This window comes from Harmonia axyridis, chromosome X (assembly GCF_914767665.1).
Source record: "Harmonia axyridis chromosome X, icHarAxyr1.1, whole genome shotgun sequence".
In the NCBI taxonomy this organism is placed as follows: Eukaryota; Metazoa; Arthropoda; class Insecta; order Coleoptera; family Coccinellidae; genus Harmonia; species Harmonia axyridis.
In genome coordinates this window covers 37,727,538-37,735,037 of record NC_059508.1, presented here as the reverse complement: position 1 = coordinate 37,735,037, position 7,500 = coordinate 37,727,538, and the positions used below count along the sequence as shown (strand labels likewise).

At 41.8% G+C, this 7,500-nt stretch overlaps 1 non-coding gene across 1 annotated transcript; it reads left to right on the top strand.

The window, feature by feature from the left end:
• The first annotated feature begins 3,014 nt into the window (after nt 1-3,014).
• LOC123688407 lies at nt 3,015-3,133 on the top strand. The gene has a single exon (XR_006749930.1). It is a non-coding gene; the product is annotated as a 5S ribosomal RNA (ribosomal RNA).
• The last annotated feature ends 4,367 nt before the right edge of the window (nt 3,134-7,500 follow it).

The window sequence follows — 7,500 nt, the reverse complement described above, 5'->3', positions numbered from 1 at the left end:
ATTCTCCACCCCTTCTATATATGTCAGGAGAACCCCGGATTCCCCTCCAGACACGATTTAGCAAACTTTTCCCGATCGATCCGACCCACCGAGGCCGTTTCGACCGTTCGCCGCGCCTACTAGAGCTGATTTCTTCGGACTCCGATCAGAAAATCCGCCGATGCATGTCGTTAACACCTAGTCCGCCTCGTCCGATCGATCGAGGCCGTTTCGACCGTTCGCCGCGCCTACTAGAGCTGATTTCTTCGGACTCCGATCAGAAAATCCGCCGATGCATGTCGTTAACACCTAGTCCGCCTCGTCCGATCGATCTAGGCCGTCTCGATCCACCCATCGCGCATCGAAAGTCGCATCTCTCGAACTCCGATCCGGAAATCGGCCGATGCATCACGTTAACTATTTCTTATATATCTAATATAATATACATCGAGACGGTAAGAATTCTTTTAATCGAAGATATACATATACTTCTCATCAATATCCAAAAGCTTATCGAAAAATAAATTACTCAACTTTTACGTGAAGAATCGTTCACCCAAACCTTATCCCCTATATATGTCAGGAGAACCCAAGGTTCCCCTCCAGACACGATTTAGCAAACTTTTCCCGATCGATCCGACCCACCGAGGCCGTCTCGACCGTCCGCTGCGCCTACTAGGGCCGATTTCTTCGGACTCCGATCAGAAAATATACCGATGCATGTCGTTAACACCTAGTCCGCCTCGTCCGATCTATCTAAACAGTCTCGACGCACCCAACACTCTTTCAAAGTCGGATTACTCGGACTCAATCTGAAAATGGACCGATGCATGACGTCAACACTTAGCCCGCCTCGTCTGATCGATCTAAGCCATCTCGACCCACCCAACACGCCTTCCAAGTCGGATCACTCGGACTTCGATCTGAAAATCTCCGGACTCATTTTTATGAATATCCCCAGTCAGTAAGAACGTTATTTCGCCAATATATACCAACAATAAACCATATTCCAATAGCTGAACCAAAAATATAATTCCCGATCCAAACGTTCTGCATCGCCCAACGCGACCACCTTCCCTATATATGTCAGGAGAGCACAGGGTTCCCCTCCAGACAACACTTACGCTCTATCCCCGACTCTCGGTCGATCGATAGGCCAGGTCAGCGGTGTCTGTTTCGGCCGAAGCTCGGACTTTGGTCAAAATGTTCCGATACAAAATTTGAACCAAGATAGATACAGATATGATTCCTTCTTAAATATACGTTGATTATCGAACAGAATATGGTAAATATTTTGCGATGACCGAGGATTTCATGAATTTTTTTTTTTTTCGAAAAAATTTTCTGTTATCGGAATTTCCTCAAATTTCATTTGGTTGCCTACTAATGCATATTAAAAACGATAATCAACAATCAGAATCATTATTTATCATTTATTTCAATTTTTATAATGAAAAACGTTCACGTCCTTTCGCGCCTCTCGATCGTCGTTTACGTGATGCATCGGTCAGCCCTAGTTTACGTGGTGCATCGGTAAGATCGAGTTCACGTTCTGCATCGGTAAGATCCAGTTCACGTGGTGCATCGGTAAGATCGAGATTACGTGGTGCATCGGTAAGATCGAGTTTACGTGGTGCATCGGTAAGATCCAATTCACGTTCTGCATCGGTAAGATCCAGTTCACGTGGTGCATCGGTGAGATCGAGTTTACGTTCTGCATCGGTGTGATCTAGTTTACGTTGTGCATCGGTAAGATCGAGATTACGTGAAGCATCGGTATGATCGAGTTTACGTTCTGCATCGGTCTGGACTTAGAGATATATTTTCGACGTGAAAATGTTCCGATACAACTTTTGAACCAGGATAGTTAGAGAGATGATTTTTTCTGGGATGTACGTTGATTGGGGAATGGATTGTGGAAAATAACTTGCCATGACCGAGGTGTTCTCGAATTTTTTTTTTTTTTCGAAAAATATTTTCTGATTTTGGATTTTACTCAAATTTGATTTCGTTGCCTTCTAATGTGTTCTAAAAGAGTAAATCAGTAATCAGAATCGAAAAATATTTTTCGGATTTTTTTTTTTTTGAAAAAAAATTTTCTGATTTTGGAATTTCCTCAAATTTGATTTGGTTGCCTTCTAATGTGTTTTTAAAGCGTAAATCAGTAATCAGAATCAATATTCATTGTCGACTTTAATTTTTATAAGGAAAAATGTTCACGTCCTTAAACGCCTCCCCATCATTAGCCCGAGTCCAAGTCGATGTCAGTCCCGAGCGGACGGTGTCAGATACTACCTATCGCCCCGGTCTGGACTTGGCGAGGTATTTCGACGTGAAATGTTCCGATACAACTTTTGAACCAGGATAGTTAGAGAGATGATTTCTTCTATGTTGTACGTTGATTGTGGAATGGATTGTGGGAAATAACTTGCCATGACCCAGGTGTTCTTGAATTTTTTTTTTTTTCGAAAAAAATTTTCTGATCTTGAAATTTCCTCAAATCTGATTGCGTTGCCTTCTAATGTGTTCTAAAAGAGTAAATCAGTAATCAGAATCAATATTCATTGTCGACTTTAATTTTTATAAGGAAAAATGTTCACGTCCTTAAACGCCTCTCCATCGTTACCCCGACTCCAAGACGATGTTAGACCGGAGCGGACGGTGTCAGATGCGACCGATCTCCCCGGTCTGGACTTAGCGAGATATTCCGACGTGAAATGTTCCGATACAAAAATTTAACTGTGATAGTTAGAGAGATGGTTCCTTTTGTGATGTACGTTGATTGTGTAATAGAATATGGAAATAAACTTGAGATGACCGAGGTCTTCTGGGATTTTTTTTTTTTTTCGAAAAATATTTTTCGATTTCGGAAATCCCTCAAATTTCATTGAGATATGTCCTAATGTGTTCTTAAAGCTTAAATCAACAATCAGAATTAATATCCAAAAGTTATTTCATTTTTTATGAGGAAAAACGTTCACGTCCTTTCCGCTCCCAAAAAGTGAGATATCATAGAAAATATCGCAATATATGTTGTTTACGGCCATACCACGCTGAAATTGCCAGTTCTCGTCAGAACACTGAAGCCAAGCAGCGTCGGGCGCGGTTAGTACTTGGATGGGTGACCGCTTGGGAACACCGCGTGCTGTAAGCTTTTTTTTTACGTTCTGCATCGGTCTGCCGAGATAACGTGGTGCATCGGTATGATCGAGTTTACGTTCTGCATCGGTAAGATCGAGATTACGTGATGCATCGGTAAGATTGAGATTACGTGGTGCATCGGTAAGATCGAGATTACGTGGTGCATCGGTAAGATCGAGTTTACGTGGTGCATCGGTAAGATCCAATTCACGTTCTGCATCGGTAAGATCCAGTTCACGTGGTGCATCGGTGAGATTGAGATTACGTGGTGCATCGGTAAGATCGAGTTTACGTGGTGCATCGGTAAGATCCAATTCACGTTCTGCATCGGTAAGATCCAGTTCACGTGGTGCATCGGTAAGATTGAGATTACGTGGTGCATCGGTAAGATCGAGTTTACGTGGTGCATCGGTAAGATCCAATTCACGTTCTGCATCGGTAAGATCCAGTTCACGTGGTGCATCGGTAAGATTGAGATTACGTGGTGCATCGGTAAGATCGAGTTTACGTGGTGCATCGGTAAGATCCAATTCACGTTCTGCATCGGTAAGATCCAGTTCACGTGGTGCATCGGTAAGATGGAGATTACGTGGTGCATCGGTAAGATCGAGATTACGTGGTGCATCGGTAAGATCTACTTTACGTTCTGCATCGGTCTGCCCTTGTTTACGTGGTGCATCGGTAAGATCGAGATTACGTGAAGCATCGGTATGATCGAGTTTACGTTCTGCATCGGTCTGCCCGATATTACGTGGTGCATCGGTTCAGCCCTAGTTTACGTTGTGCATCGGTCTGGACTTAGAGATATATTTTCGACGTGAAAATGTTCCGATACAACTTTTGAACCAGGATAGTTAGAGAGATGATTTTTTCTGTGATGTACGTCGATTGGGGAATGGATTGTGGAAAATAACTTGCCATGACCGAGGTGTCCTCGAATTTTTTTTTTTTTCGAAAAAAATTTTCTGATTGTGGAATTTTCTCAAATTTGATTTGGTTGCCTCCTAATGTGTTCTAAAAGAGTAAATCAGTAATAGGAATCGAAAAATATTTTTCGGATTTTTTTTTTTTTCGAAAAAAATTTTCTGATCGTGGAATTTCCTCAAATTCGATTTGGTTGCCTTCTAATGTGTTTTTAAAGCGTAAATCAGTAATCAGAATCAATATTCATTGTCGACTTTAATTTTTATAAGGAAAAATGTTCACGTCCTTAAACGCCTCCCCATCATCAGCCCGAGTCCAAGTCGATGTCAGTCCCGAGCGGACGGTGTCAGATACTACCTATCGCCGAGGTCTGGACTTGGCGAGATATTACGACGTGAAATGTTCCGATACAACTTTTGAACCAGGATAGTTAGAGAGATGATTTCTTCTATGTTGTACGTTGATTGTGGAATGAAATACGGAAAATAACTCGCCATGACCGAGGTGATTACGATTTTTTTTTTTTTTTCGAAAAAAATTTTCTGATCGTGGAATTTTCTCAAATTTGATTTGGTTGCCTCCTTATATGTTCTAATAGCGATAATCAACAATCAGAATCAAAATCCATGATCGGGTTTGATTTTTATAAGGAAAAATGTTCACGTCCTTTTTTTCAACCCCGACTCATTGACGATGTTAGAACCGAGCCGGCGGTGTCAGATACGACCGATCGCCCCGGTCCCGATCGTCATTCACGTTGTGCATCGGTCTGCCCGAGATTACGTGGTGCATCGGTATGATCGAGTTTACGTGGTGCATCGGTAAGATCCAATTCACGTTCTGCATCGGTAAGATCCAGTTCACGTGGTGCATCGGTAAGATGGAGATTACGTGGTGCATCGGTAAGATCGAGATTACGGGGTGCATCGGTAAGATCTACTTTACGTTCTGCATCGGTCTGCCCTTGTTTACGTGGTGCATCGGTAAGATCGAGATTACGTGAAGCATCGGTATGATCGAGTTTACGTTCTGCATCGGTCTGCCCGATATTACGTGGTGCATCGGTTCAGCCCTAGTTTACGTTGTGCATCGGTCTGGACTTAGAGATATATTTTCGACGTGAAAATGTTCCGATACAACTTTTGAACCAGGATAGTTAGAGAGATGATTTTTTCTGTGATGTACGTCGATTGGGGAATGGATTGTGGAAAATAACTTGCCATGACCGAGGTGTCCTCGAATTTTTTTTTTTTTCGAAAAAAATTTTCTGATTGTGGAATTTTCTCAAATTTGATTTGGTTGCCTCCTAATGTGTTCTAAAAGAGTAAATCAGTAATAGGAATCGAAAAATATTTTTCGGATTTTTTTTTTTTTCGAAAAAAATTTTCTGATCGTGGAATTTCCTCAAATTCGATTTGGTTGCCTTCTAATGTGTTTTTAAAGCGTAAATCAGTAATCAGAATCAATATTCATTGTCGACTTTAATTTTTATAAGGAAAAATGTTCACGTCCTTAAACGCCTCCCCATCATCAGCCCGAGTCCAAGTCGATGTCAGTCCCGAGCGGACGGTGTCAGATACTACCTATCGCCGAGGTCTGGACTTGGCGAGATATTACGACGTGAAATGTTCCGATACAACTTTTGAACCAGGATAGTTAGAGAGATGATTTCTTCTATGTTGTACGTTGATTGTGGAATGAAATACGGAAAATAACTCGCCATGACCGAGGTGATTACGATTTTTTTTTTTTTTCGAAAAAAATTTTCTGATCGTGGAATTTTCTCAAATTTGATTTGGTTGCCTCCTTATATGTTCTAATAGCGATAATCAACAATCAGAATCAAAATCCATGATCGGGTTTGATTTTTATAAGGAAAAATGTTCACGTCCTTTTTTTCAACCCCGACTCATTGACGATGTTAGAACCGAGCCGGCGGTGTCAGATACGACCGATCGCCCCGGTCCCGATCGTCATTTACGTTGTGCATCGGTCTGCCCGAGATTACGTGGTGCATCGGTCTGGACTTAGAGATATATTTTCGACGTGAAAATGTTCCGATACAACTTTTGAACCAGGATAGTTAGAGAGATGATTTTTTCTGTGATGTACGTCGATTGGGGAATGGATTGTGGAAAATAACTTGCCATGACCGAGGTGTCCTCGAATTTTTTTTTTTTTTTCGAAAAAAATTTTCTGATCGTGGAATTTTCTCAAATTTGATTTGGTTGCCTCCTAATGTGTTCTAATAGCGATAATCAACAATCAGAATCAAAATCCATGGTCGGGTTTGGTTTTTATAAGGAATAATGTTCACGTCCTTTTTCGCCTATGTTCTTTTTCGACGTGAAATGTTCCGATACAACTTTTGAACCAGGATAGTTAGAGAGATGATTTTTTCTGGGATGTATGTTGATTGACGTACGAAACTTGGAAAAAAATAGAAAAGACCGAGGTACTCTAGAAAAAAAAATTTATTGAAAATATTTTTTTGATTTCGGAATTAATTCGAAATTCATTCAGATGTCTTCTATCAATATCGCGAAAGAAAAATCAATAATCAGAATCGATATTCATCTAAGATTATTTCCTTCTGGATTGTGTTAACATTCGGTACGATCTTGTCTACGTGATGCATCGGTTTGTTTCTCGGCTCTTGTGAGCAAGTTGGACACTCGAGACGGCCTCCATCGATCGGATTAGGCGGGCTTTAATGTTAACGTGCTGCATCGGTGTGATCTTGTTTACGTCATGCATCGGTATAGCTTTAAATCGCGCCGTAAAGTCGTTCACGTCATGCATCGGTATCTTAAATCGCGCCGTAAAGTCGTTCACGTCATGCATCGGTATCTTAAATCGCGCCGTAAAGTCGTTCACGTCATGCATCGGTATCTTAAATCGAGCCGAAAAGTCGTTCACGTCATGCATCGGTATGGCTTTAAATCGCGCCCTAGGGTCGTTCACGTCATGCATCGGTGGCACAAAAAAAAGACGCCGATGCATGACGTGAGCCGACTTTTCGGCTCGATTTAAGATACCGATGCATGACGTGAACGACTTTACGGCGCGATTTAAGATACCGATGCATGACGTGAACCGACTTTTCGGCATGAAGTCAGCTAAAATTATCGTGTGCATCTTGGGTCGGTCCACGTACCGTAGATCAGAGAGGGACGACGTACATACATCGGATACATTTGTATCCAACAAGTTACGATCGTCGTCTGATCCAGCGGTAATCGGACCTACTCTCGTGAATTTATTTTGCCCCTTGAATAATTTTGTACCGATGCACGACGTGAAGTCGACTTTTCGGCATGGTTTAAGCTAAAATTATCGTGTGCATCTTGGGTAGGCCCACTTACTACAGATCTGAGACGGACGACGTACATACATCGGATACATTCGTATCCAACAAGTTACAATCGTCGTCTGATCCAGCGGTAATCGGACCTA